Source organism: Sminthopsis crassicaudata, chromosome 3 (genome assembly GCF_048593235.1).
Source record: "Sminthopsis crassicaudata isolate SCR6 chromosome 3, ASM4859323v1, whole genome shotgun sequence".
NCBI lineage: Eukaryota > Metazoa > Chordata > Mammalia > Dasyuromorphia > Dasyuridae > Sminthopsis > Sminthopsis crassicaudata.
In genome coordinates this window covers 543,472,027-543,492,966 of record NC_133619.1, presented here as the reverse complement: position 1 = coordinate 543,492,966, position 20,940 = coordinate 543,472,027, and positions in this window count along the sequence as shown.

Genomic DNA, 20,940 nt, shown 5'->3' with positions numbered 1-20,940 from the left:
ATTTGATGTTCACTTTAACTTGTGAAGTTATTGTGATAATCATTTTATACATAGAATAACTATTCTTCACAGAAATTAATAATAGTGTTACACAACTGGAAAGTGACTAAGGTGTGGTTCAAATCAAGTTCTTCACTATACCATGCTGCCTTTCCAAATGCATGATTTAATTACAGTGAAATGAAATAAGAATAGTTAAAATTTAAACAGAAACTTTATAATTTAAATTTTTCATTGAAATAATCCTATAAGTTTATAGAAATACAAGATCATTAAGAGTCAAAGTAAGTTCGGAGTCCATCTAGTCATTTTATATATGAGGAAATTGAGTCCCTGGGAGGTTTTATAGTTTGCCCAAAGTCATATCACTATAAATAGTCAGAGTTGATTCTCATATCTGCATTTTCTGATTCCAAATCCAAGTCTTTCAACACGAAGTCCAGTGTTCCTTTAAAAATTACCTTACACAATGTTTACCACCTCTTAATTTTCTATGATTTTTATCAGATTAAAAAATGTCTGATCTAAAACATGTGCATAAGAATAGCCATGGAATAGATACCTGAATGTAATTAATTTTGTCTTTATGAAGATACTAGGTTTATTTTGTAATCTACTGATCTTTCCTGAAGCAGTTGTATGTCATCTTGATGTGCCTAATAAGGAGACATACTGCCTCCCAGGGATTTATATCTGGGTCACAACAAAGAGATTCTCTAAACCATGGGGTGAATGTACATCATTTTATAGACTACTAAGTTAGACAATCATATAGTTAGATATATAACCCCAACATCCCTGAGCTTTGAATTTGCATAGACAAGTTCATTTGTAAAGAATGCTCTCCCAAATCATAACTGTAGCATATCTTGCCCCTCCCAATATTATTTCTAGGAAATCTCAAAATATAACTTATTTCTAGCTCTCTATAAATCTGAGTTAAGGATTCTCATATCCCAAATACCCTAGATGTGTGCAAGATATAAGGCAGGCTTTTTACATTCCATAGAAAGAATAAAAATATTATAAAAAAGTCCCTGTGAACCATAAACAATCCATGAAATCCTCTTTTCCTGTCTCTGTCTTATTCTCTGCCTCCATTCCTGTCTTTCTCTGACTTTCTTTTGTCTCTCTGTCCATCTTTTATCAATGTTCCCAGACATATAGTGACAGCTTCCTTAGGCTCAAGGCATCTTTTCTCTTTTCCACTATTTTTAAAAGATCATTTAAGGTAGGTCAGCAGTCATATTTGTGCGAACTTGAATTTAGAGCATGTGAATTTACAGAGGGCTACTAGGGACCTCTTATTATTTCCTTACTTATCTTCTATCTCACTTCCTGTTAACTTTTTTCCCCTTCACTTGCAGGTAAGGATAAAAGGACTGAGCAATAGAAATTATGTTGTTGTGAGTATTAAAGAGTGTATTCCAGAGCTAGTTTTGAAGACGTCAAGGCTATGATCACATTCCTAATACCGACAACTAATCAGCCTGAAATCAACATACTATTGTTTCTTTTTTTAAAAATCTTCTCATTTTCAAAACACATGTGTAGATAATTTTCAACCTTCAGTCGTTGCAAAACCTTGTGTCCCCCAAATTTTTCTCCCTTTCTTCTCCCTACTCCCTCCTCTAGTTTGCAAGTAATACAATGTATATTAAACATGTATAATTCTTCTATACATATTTCCACAATTATCATGCTGTACAAGAAAACTCAGATCAAAAGAGGAAAAAAATGAGAAAGAAAACAAAATAAAAGCAAACAACAAAAAAGTGAGAATATGTATTAGGATCCATACTTAGTCCCCACAGTCCTCTCTTTGGGTACAGATGACTATCACAAGACTATTGGAACTGGCCTGAATCTCCTTTTTTTTTTTTTTTTTCTTCCCCTGAGGCTGGGGTTAAGTGACTTGCTCAGGGTCACACAGCTAGGAAGTGTTAAGTTTCTGAGACCAAATTTGAACTCTGGTCCTCCTGAATTTAAGGCTGGTGTTCTATCCACTGCGCCACCTAGCTGCTGAAAAGATTCAAGTCCATTAGAATTGATCATTGTATAATCTCGTTGCTGTGTATAATGTTTTCTTGATTCTACTTACTTCATTCAGCATCAGTTCATAAAAGTTTCTCCAAGCCTCTCTGCAATCAGACGTCTGATCGTTTCTTATAGAAGAGTAATATTCCATAATATTCACATACCATAACTTATTCAGCCATTCTCTAACTGATGAGCAGCCACTCATTTCCCAGTTCCTTACCACCACAAAAAGAGCTGCTACAAACATTGCTTTCCCATGTGGGTCCTTTACCCTTTTGATGATTTTTTGGGATACATACATGTAGCTTTTCTAGATAAATTGGAAGATAAACTGGATAAGATTATGATTAGGTAGCTTCAGAGCTAATTGAATGGACATTCTCAAAGGCTATTCATTCAAGAATCAATGTCAATTTGGAAAGATGTAGAGTCAATCCCTTAGGAGTTTTTGCTTGGCCCCTAAAGCTGAATTAATCAACAATCTGGATAAAAATATAGATGTCAATTTTATCACAGTTGCCTGGAATATAAAATTGAGAGAAATGCTTAACATGTTGGATGATAGCATATATGTATAAACATTACAACAGATGAGAATGTAGACTAAACCTTAGATATACTTTTGAGGGATAAATATTTGCACTTGGGGCAAAACCTATAATCTTCACTAGCATAATATGAGGGATGCCCAATGTATTAGAAGTTAGTGTGAAAATTATCTGGGGTCCTTACTGTGCTCTAAGTTTGATATATGTCAAAATGATGATATATCAAGCAAAAAAAGCTAATGGTAATGCATCACAGAATCAAAATATTTTTAAACTTAAAGGAATGTCATAGGTCACCTAGACCAATCTGTGTATGAACATTATTCTACAGATGGAAGCAAGACCAAATATTTGACAATCCTGGTATTTTACTCTATGCCGGTCAAATCATGAAACCAGTTTGATATCCAGGTTTTAATACTTTATTTCAAGAAAACAAAAGATATTGATTAGTTGATATATCCAGAGGTGGAAGAGAAGGGAAAAATTAAGAATTTATATAATACTCATTATGTGTTAGACATTGTGTTACGTGCTTTAAAAATATTACCTCATTTGATCCTCACAGCAATCTTCAGGTTCAGTATTGCTATTATTCCTATTTTTGCAGTTGAAGAAACTGAGTAAATAGAGGTTGTGACTTTCTCAAAGTCACAAAACTAGCTTCTGTCTAAGGGTGAAGGAAATTCCTAAATTCAGATCTAGTATTTTATTTCTTGTGCCACCTATAATGTTGACTGAAATGCTATAGAAGCATCAATTTAAGTAACTATGCAATTTTAGCCTGAAAATAAGAAATATTGAGTTTATCTATATGTGTGCCTGAACCTAGGTTTATCCTGTGTCAGAGGCTTGATAACCATCTTTAAGTATCTCAAGGATTGTCCTATAGAATCAGCTTAGCCCCAAAGAACAGAATATGGAGAAATGGGAAATTCTAGAGAAGTTTATTTAGATTTGATTTAAGAAAAAAACTTCCAAAAAATTAGAGCTGCTTAGCATAAGTAGACTGCTTTGTAAGGCAGTGGATTGGATGATCTCTGAGTTTCCAGAGTGCTGTTTCTTTACTTCTATAATTCTTAATAATGGTTGAGAATTTCAGAGCAGTATATTTTTAGCTTGAAATACACATAAATTTCTTAGCCATCAAATTTGTGCAGTAATATAATTTGATACCTCAAGAATTAATGACTTTATCACTGATTGTCTTAAAAGATAGTTGGAGAATCACTTCTTAGAATACTGAATGAACAATTCTTTTGGGAGTTTTATGAAATTGCCTATGAGTTCTCTTCCCATTGTGGGACTCTATGGTTTTAGATACACAGATCAGATATAGTTGTACTCATTTTACAATTGAAGAAACTGATCAAAGAGCTTTTTCAACTATACACATGGTTCACAAAATGTTAATGATAGTTTCCATTTTTAACATATTCTCTTCATGCCATTTCTGAGACTTCTGTCATTCTGAACTGCCTGGAATATCCAGACAGATTGGATTTTAATTTACTTGAATAAAATCACAAAGTATTACTTAGTATTCATAGGATGACAAATATCCATCATATCTGGGTTAGTTGAATTACTGTATATTGATCCAGCTGGATAAAGCTTCTCAGTGGATCTGCCTGCTCCCTCAAGATTTGTGCTGTTATGTTTAAAAGCTAAATTCTTCAGATGTATGTGATAGAAGTGTCAGCATTACCCATTCATCTAGACATTTGAGAACAAGGTCTTTATTAAAATAAAGGCATTTAACTTTTATTATTTAGAAGATAAAGTTAGAATTACAAAATTTCAAATGAACAAAATAGCTCAGCACTCTGTGCTTTCTACTTCCTAAACTCTCTCGATGGTCTATTTATCTTAATTATCTTCTGATTTCTTCCTCTTCTCCCTGTCCTCCTTCCTACTTCCTTGCTGAGTATAATAGAAAGATAACTCACTATCTTCAATTTAGGGTAAAGGTCAGTTAGAAAAAAGCCTCATTTTATCCATAGTTAACAAGCCAAGACAAGGAGAAGAATAGGATGATACATAGAGAAAGCAATTTCTGTAAGCAAACAAACTTCTAAATATAAGCCTTTCTATAAAGGTACTTAAAAGAATATTGAGATCAAACAGTTATGTTGGGTTCTGAATTAACTAGCCACTGATCTTAGAGGCATTGTTGCATTTCAAAAAGAGACAGAAATTTGAAACTATGCCCAAAGGGCTATAAAAACTATGCAAACCTTTACTTCAGCAGTGCTGTTACTGGGTCTGTATCCCAAAGAGATCATAAAAGAGGAGAAAGGATCCATATGTGTACAAATGTTTGTGTCAGTCCTTTTTGTAGTGGCAAGGAAATTGAGTAGATGTCTATCAGTTGGCTAATGGGATATTACTGTTCTATAAGAAATGATGAACGGGCTGATGTCAGAAAAGTCTAGAAAGACTTGCATGAAATGATACTTAATGAAGTGAGCAGAATTAGGAGAACTTTAACATAATAGAATTATGTTAACAGCAAAATAATGTGATGGCCAAATATGACAGACTTAACTCTTCTTACACAGTAACCCAAGACAATTTTATAGCCTTGAGTTAGAAAATGCCACCCATCCCCAGAGAGAGAACTATGGAGACTAAATTTCTATTGGAACATAGTATTTTCATTTTTTTGTTGTTGTTGTTTGTTTCTTTTTCCCTTTGTTTTTCTCTTTTGGTATGATTTTCTTTTCACAACATAACTAATATGGAAATATGTTAAAAATGACTATAAATATACAAACCATATCAGATGACTTGCTATCTTGGGGAAAAAAGGAGGTACTGGAGAGAGGGAGAAAAAAAATGGAACTCAAAATCTTATAAAAATGAATGTTAAAAACTATCTTTATGTATATATGTGTAATCAAAAAAAATTGAATTTTTTTTTTTTAAAAAGAAGAGAAGAGGCAGACTAATGTGCTAGTTTGTCTTTGGTCTCAGGGGAAAGAATTAGGTCATTGAATCCTTTTTATCGTTGTTTTGTCCTTGCAAAGGAACTGGGGTAAATGGAGGCAAATCATAGGAATTAGATGTCATCTTGTTGTTAAAGAACCCCTTTCTCTGCCATCATACTGTTTGCAGACACAATTCAATCCTTTTCCTTCTTTTAGGGTTAGGTTAGGGTTAGGAAGGAAATAGTCTTCTGGAATCATTCTTGATAAGTATTTCTTCCCTGGACGGCTCTCATTTCACATTTCTGACACTGCTTTCAGGAATCCAAAAATAAGAACTGTGAATATTCATATAATGCTTATTAGTTAATGAGACATTATCTTCATAACTATGCCACAGAGGAGGAAGGCTACATGTCATTGTTTCCATTTTTCAAATGGAAGGAATCGGAGGAATTTAGTGGGAGTCAAGGCATAGGAGTTAATCTATATTGTCTTCTTCTCTGAGGGTGTTGGGCTGGATGAACCCCAAGGGCCCTTTTGCAGTCCTTTTTAATGTCTGGGCTTTTCTCAAGAACCTAAATCTAGTAATTGTCAGAATAAGGACTCCTGTTCAGGTCTTGAGTCCCCAATTCTTTATAATGAAATATTTACCACTCTAGGAGATGCCTATGAGTCTCCCTCCTAGAGTTGTTGGAGGCCATTCTTTCTGCCTCACTTCTAAAGATTCCTACTGCAAATGTAGTTAAAGTATGGGACATGCAGCTGCCCAATCCTCCCTCTCTTCTCTCTCTCTTCCTCTCTCTCTCTCTTTCTCTCTCTCTCTCTCCACTATCCCCCTCTCCTTCTCATCTCTTAGTTTCTGTGTCTATCCTTTATAACTGTCCTTGGACCTGACAAAAAAAGACAACACAAGAAGTAAAGATGGTGACCCCTTGATTCTACTCCGTGTTTCCTATGTGTCCTCTAGTTCCAGATATGCTGCTAATCCATGACAGGAGAATCTTCTTACTTTTCTCTTGCAAGTCAATTTAGTACACAATGGCAACTGTTTGTTCCCCGGGGCTTTACCCAGGATGCACTGACTGTCAGTCAACCTGGCTGCTGCTGATAGCAATTGATTTTTAAAGGGGCTCAGCTCCTTTTAGACAATTTCAAATATATTCTGAACATAGCAGAATTTTTTAAACAATGACACATAGTGCCATTTTGCTAAACAAAAAAAAAAAAATCACCTATTTAAAATCTTCATTATCTTTTAAAAAATTCTGCTATGTTCAGAATATATTTGAAATTGTCTAAAAGGAGCTGAGCCCCTTTAAAAATCAATTGCAGCAACTTACAAAATCCATAAGTTTGTTGTCTCAATCCTTTCATATATCTTTCCATACAGTAGGTGTATCTCTTTGAACAGTCTTGTCAACTGGGTTTTGTTAGCTCTGCTGCATTTGAAAAAAAATGTGTTATGCAAGGCAATCTTAATAATAAAAGTAATAGTTATCATTTGCATAACTTTACAAAACATTTTAAATACATTATCTCATTTAATCAATATAACTTTCTTTCCTAGAAGGGAGGTTTAGTCAGTAATTTTTTTCTTTTTTTTCAGTTATGTCCTATTCTTTGCGTCCTCATTTAGGGTTGTCTTGGCAAAGATAATGAAGTGCTTTGCCAATTTCTCCTTCAACTCTTTTTAAAGAAATGGAGGCAAACAGAGTTTAAGTGACTTGTCAACACAATTAAAAATGCCTAAAATAAGATTTGAACTGGAAAAGATGAATATTTCTGATTCAAGGCCTGGTACTCTATCCATTGTGCCACCTAATTGACAAAAAGGGAGGTAGTACACATATAATTAGCACTACCCTACAGAAATTGTTATTGCGGTTCAAAAATATTAAATGACTTATATGATCAGACATATATTCCATTTTGGAATTAGGACTCACAGCTAGGTATCTGACTCTAAGGACACTATACCAGGTTGCCTTGCTAGAGAAACACATTTTTATTATATTTCAAAATTTGTCTTTTATTTGCATGACTGTGCATTTCCTTGCTTTATTAATATGTGCCTAATCAGTTTAATTATTGCTTAATTGGGCTGAACTATTTAGGGAACATTTGTGCTACATTTTTTCCAAAACATAATAGTTTTAGTGATGGAGAAATCTGAACCTGAGATTAGACCTGAGATTAAATCAATGACTCCTACATACTACTTGTAGGAAATACATCAAGTTATTTATCCTTTTGGGGCCTCAGTTTTCTCATTTTTGAAGTTAGAAGATTAGACTAAATTGATGATTCCATGAAAGTGAACCCAAGGTTAGTGGGCTCTTGAGTACAAGTGAATTCTGAGTGAATAGCTAGATTTCTGCTTCCTCGGTATGGTCATTACATGCAATTCAGATTCTAAATTAATTCATTTCAGTAGATGTCACCAAAGGACCTATAGCATGCAAAGACTGCTAGGCACTGAGTGGATAAATATGAAAAATAGCAATCTCATCTCAAAAGAGATCAGAAAGAACTGAGAGTTTTAGAATAGTAGGACCTACTTTAGTTAGAATTGGGGGAAAATTGAAAGTAAGAAGAGGAAGATACTAGTGAGAGAGATAAGAAGGAAAGGAAAAAAGAAAGAAAAACAAAGATTAAGATAGAGAGACAAAAAGACAGAAAGAGAAACATATTTAGGAGATGGAACACTGTCCTTGCAGCCCATCCAGAGAATCTAAGTTCAGGTCTTGATTCTGACATATGAACTATGTGAAAATGGACAAGTCACAGCTCCTCATTGTACCTTCATACAATTCTCTTAACACTTTAAGGTGCACAGAGTTGATGTCCAACAGTAATGGAAGGAGTTTTCTCACCAGGCATTTCTCACGTTGATAAAGTCCTAAGTTTGGATCTATATACATTTATAGACAAATGTACATATAATATATTTATAATACATATGTATGTATGTATAAGAATATATTTATATCTATAAATAAAATGTGAATTTGTTTTTAGTTTTGCTGTAGATTTAAAAAGCTTTTGTGGTTTACATTTTTACTATTTCTGTGGGGAAATTCATTATAGTATCCTAACAACTGACATAAATTGGTTGTATCCCAAAGCTCATTTGCAAGTGAGGAGTTCCCTTTGTAACATATCCCTCTGACTTGTCTTTATCTTTTGTTGCTTCTGCCTCTGTAATTTGTCATCTTGCTTGTGTCCCTGGTAAATTTCATTCTTTTTTTTGTGGATTGTTTTTCTAATGTTAAAGTCACTTTATTTTTTCTGCTTATACCAAAGCCTTCTTTGGAAAATTACTGTGCTTATTTGTCTTTGAGTACCCTGTTTCTGTTGGGGGAGTGGGACTTTTTTTACTTCTAATTTCATTCCCAGAATCATAAAAATATTTAGAGCTGAAATCTGGCATTCTAATCTGAATGTGAATTTTTATTTGCTTAATAATGATAACAGCCCCACTAAAAACGATTGGTAGAGAAAGACATCCTTTGTAAGCCTAGACATGTGGAGAGTTTATAAAATCTATCAGATTGTATGATTTTCTTTGCCTTGTAACTTCTGATATAAATCACTTGGTCATGTGATTCCTACTAGGAGAACCTCAATAAAAATGACCGAACTTTGCAGCCTCCCACTGTTTTCAATTTCAGTGCTTCCTGAAGAATGACTATAAAATCAGGGTCAATAAACAGGTTACAAATAAACAGAATAAGAATTTTTGATTAAGACTGGTATGAAACATTGAGGAAGGGCAGGATAATTTGAGAGGAAATAAAGTCCCATATACCATGAATGATTTAGAGAGGTCGTGGGGCTATTGATTTGCATTGTTGAGTTATTCCAATAAAAGCCCCTTTTGAATCCTGCATTGAAAAGTTGCTTATTGATTTGGGGGCACTGTGGTTTCCAGCTCTAATGAACACATCAATGGCACAATATATTGACTTTAGCTCCAATAAATTGGTTTTATTAAATACAGACTTGTCTGCTTTATCATGAAGATTTCAGGAGCAATTATCACATTTTAACTTTGCTCAGTTTTTTGCAAACCTCCTTCACATTGGGTATGTTTCCACTCAGATGCTTAGTGGACAGGCAGTATAATATGAGGCAAAATAGTGAAAAAAATTCCAGGTTTGGAGTTAGAAGTATTTATATCTTCTCATTGAGGTCCTAAAATGAAGGGGATGGTTGGTGGGATAGTGAGATGTTCCCTGAGGGAAAATTAGGGGTGATGATCCAAAATGCTATTAATATAGGGGCAAGGTTGCTGGCTGAATTTTTCTTTCTTATAAGAATCCCAAAAAATTTCAGAGAGCTTTAGGGGTGGGGGAAGAAAAGAAAAATAGAAGAGAAAGGAAAAAGAAAATGGAAAAATAAAGGAAATCAATAATCTATGGCTTAAAGGTCTTGGGAATTGGGATTTGTGGATGGATTTGACTTTAGAGATTAGAGATTACTGTTCTGAGGTGCAATGTTAGTCATATTTATTTATAGTTATAGGATCACATACCTAAAGATAGAAGAAACCTTAAAAGTCATCTGGCCCAATTCCCTGTTTAATAGACACAGAAACTGAGGTCTAAGATGGTCTGAAAATTCCTTCCTTTTCTGGATCTATTCTGTCAGTAGGGGTGGTCAGTCAGTTGGGTGAGAGTAATGTTTGCCTTTTTTCTTTTCCCTTGCCTTCTAAAACCTATCTGACTGTTTAAAAGAACATCTACCAGTGGGAAACCCCTTCCACTTTCATTCCCCTAAGCACCGAGAACCTGACCAGGCTGGATCTGAAGATTCAAGTTCTATGGGATGCTGCTCTTTAACTTTCTTGCCAATGCCTATTTCTTATTCTCCCTTCTCCTGCCTGCATATTGAAATGCTCCATCCCAATTTCCATCTCTTCAGGTCATCAGTACTCCTTTTTCTATTTCTAATGGTGGTTGCTTCCTTTGTCCCAAAGTTTCCCAGTAGAGCAGACCTATCTGCTTACTGAGAGAAGATAGAGAACTACCATAGTCTACTCACTATTTGTCCTATTGCTAAACCCTCCAGATCTAAGGAAACTGATTTCTGGCCTGTTGATATATCCTAATGGATCCTACACCTTTTCATTTACCCAGAATCTGTTCCCTTCTATATCTGGTTCTCACTCAATTAGAGTGTGAGGTCCTTAACATACTATTACCCTTTTCTGTTTGTATCTCTAATACTTAGAACATAGGATAGTAGATAATAAATACTTGATAATATATGCTTATTTATTTACTCATTCCTGATCTTACCTAGGCCTCTGTACTTCATTGGCTTTCTTGGAAAATGTAGGGCCTAAGAATGGCCCATTTCTTTGCTTGCATTGTAAGAAGATGCTATTTGCCTATAATAGAATGAGCACTAGGTTTTAAGTTAGAATGATCTGGGTTCAAACACTAGTCTCATTAGAAATTGGCTGAGACCTTTAGCTGTTATTGCCTCAGCTATAAAATGGGAATATTTACTCCTCCCAAGTATGCTTCTCATACTTTTATGAAGGGACTTGTGAGTAAATGTATGTTTTATTTCAGTCATTTATATTTGTGAAATTAAAATTTGACCAAAAAAATCATTGTTAATAGACAATGATTTGGGGAGATTCAGAATTTCCCCTTTTTCTAAAGTTCTGATTTTAAAAAGTTCATTTTTTTGAAGAACATTGCTCATAATGAGATTGGACTAACTTTCTTTTTCAGGCTCCATCCAGGTTAGCCATTGAGTTTTGTTCAGGCTTGGATGGAGCATGAATTCTTTGAATAGATTGTCCAAGACTGGGTGGAACATATAAATGAATGACATAATCAAAGCTCAAGCTCCTCATTATAACATTCATTTTTTCTTATTAATTGCTAAATAATCAGAGCTGATTCCTATCCTGGGGAACATCTACTCTTCAATGAATATATAATCTGTGAGTCCATCTCCATGATTGTCTTTGGCCAAATGACCATTCTTTTTTCATAAATATGCTGGCCTTATTAATAAAATGATTAAATTACTCAGAAATTATGCATATTGAACCCATATAAACACCACAGATGGAAGAATATTAGATTTAGTTAGAGAGGCTAGATCCATTTTCTAAGTAACTTAATACCTATATGATTCTGGACCTAGTGTCCTCGTTTCTATCATAAGGAGATTGGGCTAGATACTTGAAGGTACTTTCTATTTCTTACTCATCTTATCTTATTAGTCTCATAAAATATTATATCCAGCAACTAGCCATGTTAATCTGTGGGTGGTACTAGCCTTGGGAAGAAATTGAAATTGAAATATGGTCTCTTTCAAAAACGTTTCTCTCAGCAAATTTTTTCATGTGATTTAGGTCTTAAAATAAGTCTCATATTCATGAGCTATTAATTTACAGTTGTGGTTGAGCAATAATGTTGATTCTGGACCCCAACTTTTAGTGACCTAAAATCTTCAGAAGCTAATGGACTAAAACATCCCATACTGTTTTTCTGCTGAAAGCTAGGAGTTGAAGGAATGGGTAAAGAGGGACATTTATAAATAAAATGCATTTTAATTAAAGGGACATTAATTAAAACAGTTTGATATTTACTAACAGTGTTTTAAAATATATAACTTCTTTTTAAAGAAAGAAAAAACAATGTCAAAATTGGCAATTCTTTAATGAAATGTAAGTTTTAATTAATGTATAATTATGTTCTGAAATTATGCTAAATTGCTAACTCTGGATATTATCGAATGTAATGTTCCCTGGCTTTACTGTCAACAACTTTTGTGACTCTAAGCAGGTCATTTTACTTTGTCTTTGGGAGATTTCTCATCTCTAAAATAAAGACTAAATAATCTCTAAGTTACCTTCTAGATCTAAACCTTATGATACTAAGATGCTGTGACCTTTATATCTTTGCTTATTAAAGTATGAAACATTTAGGATATTATACTGATGGTTAGTCATGAATAAGATACTGAGGTAAGTATAATGCTCACCTCACTCCTTTCTTGTTCTCTATTAGTTCCTAATTATGATTTTAATTTCCACCTCATTAGTGGTAAATTCATCCTTTTAATTTTTGATACTGGTAATTGTGTTTCCTTCCTTTTTTTAAGGTTTTAAAGGTTTGCCTATTTTGCTTATCTATTTTATTTTTTCCCCATAAAACCCACTTGGATTTATTTATTTATTTAGTTTAATGATTTTCTTATTTTCGGTTTTAATATTATGTTCTTTGATCTTCTATTTCATGTTTAGTTAGGGATTTTTAATTTGTTCTTTTATTTAGCTTATTTTAGTGGCATACTCAATTATTGATCTGCCCTTTCTTGATTTTATTGATGAAAGTATTTGAAAATATAAAATTTCCCTAAGTACTGCTTTGACTGCATCCCATGAATTTTGGCATGTTGTCTCTGTTATTCTCTTTGATAAAATTATTGATTGTTTCTATATACTTCCCTTCCTTGTCTCTTTTAATTAGGATGATTTTTACTTTTGCTTTGTCTGAAATCATGATTCCTATCCCAGTTTTTTAAAACTCCAACTGAAATATAGTATTATATTATCTTCCAGCCTTTTACTTTTACTTTGTGTGCTTCTGTGCTTCAAATGTATTTCTTGCAAAAAACGTATTTCAGGATTCTGTTTTTAAAATAATTTTCTATTCACTTTTATTTTATGGGAGAGTTCATTCCATTCACATTCACAATTATTATTATGAACTATGTATGTCTTTCCATCCTATGTTAATCTCTTTATACTTTTCTCTTTCCCCTTTCACTCCATTCTTCTTCACTGGTGTTTTGCTTCTGACTACCACCTCCCTCAATATGCCCTCCTTTCTACCAGCCTGCCCCTTTTCTTGTTCCTCTCCCTTCCTGCTTCCATATGGAGTAAGATAGTTTGCTATACTGAAATGAATGTGTATGTTATTCCCTTTTTGAACCAAAAAAATTGGGAGATTCAAAAATGTTTGCTCCATTTCCTTTTCCTCCTCTACTATGATAGGTCTTTCCTGCCTCTTCATGTGATATAATTTATCCCATTTTGCATTTCTTTTTCTTCTTCTCTCAGTACAATCATTTTTCTCTCTAATTTTTTAATATCATCCCATTAAAGTAAACTTAACACTCATACCCTCTGAATATGTATATTCCTTCTAACTCTCCTAATGATAAAATTCTTAAGAATTACAAATATTATTTTCCTATGTAGGAATATAAACACTTTAATTTTCTTGTAGCCCTTATGGTTTTTCTTTCTTTGTTACCATTTTATCCTTCTCGAGTCTTCTATTTGAAAATTGAATTTTCTGTTCAGCTCTGTTCTTTTCAAGAGGAAAAGTGTGAAAGTCCCCTAATTCATTGAATGTCCATTTTTCCCTCTGAAAAATTATGTTCAGTTTTGCTGGATTGTTGATTTTTGGTTGTAATCCAAGCTCCTTTGCCTTCTAGAATATCATATCCCAAGCCCCCCAATTCAAAAGTGGCTAAAATCTTTGCAAATCTGACTGTGACTTCTTGATATCTGAATTGGTTTTATTGGCTATTTGCTATATTTTCTTCTTGACCTGAGAATTCTAAAATTGCCTATAATATTTTTAGAAGTTTTCATTTTGGGATATCTTCCAGTAGATGATTGGTGTTTTCTTTTTCAATTAGTATTTTATCCTCTAGTTTTAGGGTATAGAGGCAGTTTTCTTTGATAATATTTTGAAAGATCCTGTCCAGAATCTTTTTGAGATGATTACTTTCTGGTAGTACAATTTTTAAAATTATTTCTCTCAAATTATTTTCCAGGAAAGTTGTTTTTCCAATGAGATTTTTCACATTTTCTTCCATTTTTTCATCTTTTGATTCTGATTTTTGGATGTCTCATAAAGTCATTTACTTTTACTTGTAAAATTCTAATTTTTAAGGACTCATAATCATTACTATTGTTAGCTTTGGTTTCTCATCATCCTTTTGCCCATTTCTGCTTTTTAAGGAGTTGCTTTCTTTTTCTAAGCTGATGACTTTTGTTTTTTCATGATTTTCTTCCATCTCATTTCTTTTCTCATTTTTTCTACCTTTCTTAATTGCTTTGTAAAATCCTTTTTTGAGCTGTTCCAATAGGACTTTTTAGGCTTGAGAACAATTCATACTTCTCTTTGAGGCTTAGCATATAGATTACATAATATAGACTCTAGTATTCAGTTTGAATCTCACTATATTCATGAAAATTTCTACTGCCATTTCAGGTATGGGGATGGTGCTATTTACCACAAGTGTTTCCAGTCTTTAGGGGGAAAAGAAAGGAAATGAGATGAAATATGGAATTCATCTATTGCCCTTCCCCTAGGAAAACCCACTCCTCAATTCTGCTGTTGTGAATGGAAAGAATTATGTAGTTGAACTTGTTTAAATGCTCCAAAGAATAAAGCTACATATATGCTAGAGCATTTGGAAGAATGCAAAATATATCTCAGTAAATATGTCTAGATTAAAAAAAAAAACTTTATTCTTTTTAAAATAATAGCTTTTTAATTTCAAAATACATGCAAAAGTAGTTTTCAAAACTCATCCTTGCAAAACCTTGTGTTTTTCTCCCTTCCTTCCCTTACCCTCCTTCTTTAGATAACAAGGAATCTAATATGTTAAACATGTGCAATTCTTCCATACATATTTTCACATTTATCATGCTGCACAAGAAATATCAGATCAAAAAGAAAAAAAAAAAAAAAAGAAAAAACCAAACAAACAACAAATAAGTGAAAATACTATGTTGTGATCCACATTCAGTTCTCACAGTTTTCTTTCTGAATGCAGATGGCTATCTCCAACACAAGTCTATTGGAATACGCCTGAATCATCTTATTGTTGAAAAGAGTCATGTCTATCAGAATTGATCATCACATAATCTTGTCTCTGTGTTCAATGCTCTCTTGTTTCTATTCACTTCATTTAGCTGTGTTTTGTTTTTATAAAACCTTTTAAATTTAATATAATAAAAATTATCCATTTTGCATTCCATAATGTTCTCTAGTTCTTCTTTGGATGTAAGTTCCTCCCTTCTCCATGGATCTGAGAGGTAGATTATCCTTTGTTTTGCTAATTTGCTTATTTGCAATCTTTACATCTAAATCATGAAGCCATTTTGACTAATCTTTGTTTAGGGTATTAAGTGTTGGTCAGTGCCTAGTTTCTGCCATACCATTTTTTAATTTTCCTAGCAATTTTTGTCAGATAGTGAGTTTTTATTCCAGAAGGTGAATTCTTTGGTTTTATCAAACACTAGATTACTATAGTCATTGATTATTGTGTCTTGTGAACCTATTGTGATCAATTACTTTATTTCTTAGCCAGTATCAAATGGTTTTGATGAGCACTGTTTTATAATGTAGTTTTAGCTCTGCTATAGCTAGGTCACCTTCATTTGCATTTTTTTCATTAATTCCCTTGAAATTTAAAAACCATCATTCTTGTTAAGAAATCCTATCTTTATAGAAGAGTTTACAAAAAGTGAGATTCAGGGTTCTTCTTAGTTTATTATTTATTTAGTAATTAACCTAATGTTGTGAAATATTTTTTCAAAACTTTGGGTCTTGGCACTATGGTCTAATCAAACTAGTATTTCAAACATATCAATAAAATAATCTTTCACCTATCTACCAGGACAGCTGAAATGATTGGTTTATCTACAGCTATTATGTTGCATTCATTTTTTTGGTTTGTGATGAGAGCTGAATCAATACAAGAAATCCAAAGTAGTTCATAATGGTAAGACCTAACACTACTTAACACTATTGTACTTGAACTTCAGTGGCTATGCTCAGAACAATTGAATAATTTACTCAAATCTCATATTGTGCAACTCTTGACCATATTCTTTCAATAAATCCCAATAAAGGATCCACTTGATTAATTGGAATCTTTTCTCTAGTTCTTTATTATATAAGCACAAGTGTAGGATTCAGGTTGCCTATCTGTTTTGGCTTACTCTTACTACCATGACTGGCCTATTCCTTCTTCTTCTTTAGAAGTATCTATGTGGAGCACTAGAGAAAGTAGGACTTGGAGCCAGGAAAACTTGAGTTCAAATCCACTCTTAGATACTTACTAAGAGTGTGACTCTTTGAATGTTACTTTTGATCTTTGAACTTTAGTTTCTTCATCTATAAAATAGGAATAATAAATACACCTACCTACTAGGAATTAATCAGTCTGATTAAGAAGCAATGTCTTTGTGTTTTCAAATATATTTTATGTATAAATATAAAGCAATTCCATTTATTATTAATAATATTTTTATTATTTTAATGTGTTTTAAAATCATGTACCTTTGCATATTAATAACAGTTTACTTTCTTATATTCCCTTCCTTTTGTGAATGTGGGATTATAACTTTGCTTTTGATGTGCTGCTTCTTTCTGGAATAAAAAGACTTAATGAATAAAGCATAAATACAAAGAAATATAAAAGACAGCCCTCAAGGGCTCATAAACTTGTGAGTTGATATCAAGTGATAACATATGTTAAATGTTTTGTCAAATTTAAAATGTAATATTAATGAGCTACGGAAGAATTATTATTATAATTATCAAGGATAATAATTTTAACACATATTCAATCTTTTATGAGTAATATGCTATAGTTATATATGTTATATACATTTATTGCCTCTTGCTTTGAATTTGCTATATCTATGTTTATATCTATACCTCCATACATATATATATATATATTCCTATAACTATCTCTCTCCCCATACTTAAATCTATATATATTGGTCAAAACATGTAGATCCAGAAGGAAGAGATTATTTCAAGTGCTGCTTCTAGATTTTTGTTTTGCAAGACAATCAAGATTAAGTGACTTGTCTAGGGTCATTCAACTAGTAAATCGCTGAGGTCAGATTTGAATTCTAAGGCCAGCATTCTATTACTACTACCTAGTTGCCCCTAAGGATTTGATCTAGATTATGTTTTTAATTCCAAAGTAAGCCAACAATTTAGTTTTGCTATCTCTGTTACCCTTTCCTCCAAACCTATTAGATACAATTATCATAATTATCTTTTTTTTTTTTTTTTTTTTGTTAACTTGTAAACTCTCATTGGGCTAATTTGAGAGCTTTTCATCTCTTATCCATTACACAGATTTAGGCACTAATCAGGTTATATGAAAATAATTAATGATGGGATAATGGATCCTGCTTAATTTGTAGTTGCTATGACTAGATCATCTTTCTATGCAGAGGGCAGAGGTATAACTAGGAGTATTTTCACCCCAGAGAAAAATAGATTTATGGACAGTTTATTTATAGGACTAGAGAAAGGGATGATAGGGAGAGAAAGCAGTGCAAGTCTGACCTTGGGTTCAGTCACTCAATCATATCTAAATAAATGATCTAACCATTCCTCCAAGTAATTGTGGGAAAGGGAAACATGAAGTCCCAAAAGAAGGACCCGAAAGCCACAATACTTTGCTTCTGGTTTTGGCTTGGGTAGTGGTTTTACTCGATTAACAGTGTGTACCTGAAGAGGGAGATTCAGGAATGACAACTGTCAGGGAGAATAATTGCCCTTTTGAGGAGAAAGTAAGAAAGTTTAAGTTGGTGGCATGATGGTTGCAGTATTGATGAAGGCTCTGACAGAGAACTCTTTTTTTGTGTGTGTTTCATTGATTTCCTTCTAACATGCATACACATATACACACTCACATGTTTTAGAGAATAAAGAAGAAAAGAAGAAAAAATAACAAACAACATAATAAAAAATTCACAGTAGACAAAATCCAAGGGAAAAAATAAATTGTAGTAAATCCTTAACCTCAAATGTCTACACATATATATTCAAAGTGTAAATCACAAACAGTAACAACTAGAATTTTTAACAAAAGGAGGGAAATTTGACTTTATAGGCATCATTCAAACTTGGGATGAAATTTATGAGTAGCCATGGTTTTGGTGAGTGTATCATAGTCAACAGTAAAAATGACAGGTAAAAAGGAGTGGGTAGCAACTGATATTAAAACAGTAAGCTTGTGTGAAAAAAATTCAGGAATTGGGGGAAAAGGCATGATGAAGAACATTTGAGTAAATGTAAGAAAGGAGAATAATAAGTGATGTTTTTTATTGGAGTGTACTAAAAACCATTTACAAGATAGAGAATGGGTTTATTTGGGAAATGGATCACAAACTCAGCACAGACGCATGATACAATATTGGAGATCTTGTTTGCTAAAAAGAGAAAAACGAATACATTTTTTACATGTCATAGTGGAAATTTTATACTTCTAAAGATGGAGTACTAAAAAGTATGCTTGTCTAGATATAATCCTCACTCATAAAAGAAAGTTGTTATTTTTGTGGAGTGACAATCATTGTGGTAAAGAGGTGAAAATTCTATTCTAGAGTTTGTAATCGGAGAAAGATAATCAAGGCATAGTATGATATGCATCCTAGGTTATGGGAAAATAAACTTTAAAGAATTTTGAGGGAAATAGAATAATAAAAAGTAGAATGAAGGAAGACATACCAGGAGAGATATTCAAGAAAGGAATTCTGAAGATAAAAAAAAAAGATACATATACAATAATGAAGAAAAATATAATTTGTCTGAAGAGACTGAAGCAAAGGCATAATGACTATACCAACCAGATTTTTTAAAAGAAAGTACAGGAAATAACACAAAATACGTTAAAAGAGAATGGATATTAGAATTCAACATAGTTCTTCAAAAATATTATCAGAAAAAACCTCTGAATTGACCTGAAGCTGGTAAAGAAAGGTAAGATGAATTTTTTTTTAAAAAGTGTTTTTTATATATTTATGTATACAGATATATATCTATATTAACATACAAATATATACATAAGCATAAATACACACACACACACACACACAGAGAAAGAGAGAGAGAGAGAGAGAGAGAGAGAGAGAGAGAGAGAGAGAGAGAGAGAGAGAGAGAGAGAATAAGGAAGGAGACCTTTGTATGGAATGATTGATTTGTAATAACTACAAAAAAAAGAGACAGCATGGCAGAATGGCTCAATTCATATTTTTTTTCCTTGGGAAGAGATAAGAACCTTTAAATTATAAATGATTAATTAAAATTGACTAAGAAAGCATTGTTTCACAAACAAAATAAGAAAATACACAATCAGCTTCTACTGATGAACTTAAGTTGCCCTACTCAGATGATCCTTTAGCACTGAAATAACTGGTGATGAGAATGATGAAGCAATTTCAGTGATTTTTGAAAAATCAGAGAAAAATGAGAGGGGTATTGCAAAATTGGAAAAGGGTAAATGTTGATCCCCATTACTTCCATATCTATTAATAGAAGATTATAATCTAGAAATGGGGAGTGCTATTTCAGATCATGATGCAATAAAAATTACATGCAATAAAAGACCAGGGGAAAAATAGACCAAAACTGATTGGAAATTAAAGAATCTAATCTTAAAGAATGAATGGATGAAACAAATGGATGAAACAATCAATAATTTCATAATAAGACAACATATCAAAATTTGTGGAATGCAACCAAAGTGGTTATTAAGGGCAATTTTATATCTCTACATTCTTAATTGGATAAAATAGAGAAAGATTTAAATGAATTGAGCTTATAATTTAAAAAGCTAGAAAAAGAAATTAAAAAGTCCCAATTAAATATAAAATTTGAAATTCTGAAAATAAAAGGAAGACTAATAAAATTGAAAGTAAGAAAACTATTGAATTAATAATAAAACTAACAAGAAAAACAAACAAACAAACAACAAAATAGATAAACCTTTAGTTAATTTGCTTAGAAAAAGGAAAAAAAGAAAATCAAATTATGAGTCTCAAAAATGAAAACAGAGAACTCTCCACCAATGAAGAGGAAATTAGAAAAATGATTAGGGGCCGGAGCCAAGATGGCGGAGAAGATACACTCGAATTTGTAAGCTCCCTTCTTCCCTCATTACCAATTAATTAAATCAGCTTCAAAAATAATGCTGGACTGATAAAAACCACAAGGATTAGAAGCACAACTTACCAGCTGAAGACAATCTGGAATTTCAACAGAAAAGGTCAGTTCCAAAGGGAGGGAAAAAAAAGGCCAGCACAGACAGGGTTGGACTGGGTGCTAGCACACTGTGCCAATCGGAATGGGGAGAACTCTGGGCTCAGAGAAGCCACTGAGACAGAAGAATCTGACACAGGCTGTTAGCTCTTCTCTACTTATGAACAGCAGGTCAGAAGAGAAATCAAGCCACTTTAAAACATAAAGTCAGATTCTTAATCCACTCCAATCCGAAAGTGACCTAACAGATCTCCTCATGGCTGTGCAGATGCCTTCTGCTCCCTGAAGCTACTCCTTGGGGTAGCTGAGAGCCTGAACAGTGGGGACACAGTCCGAGGCAGCCTCTAATCCACATAGTGCCAG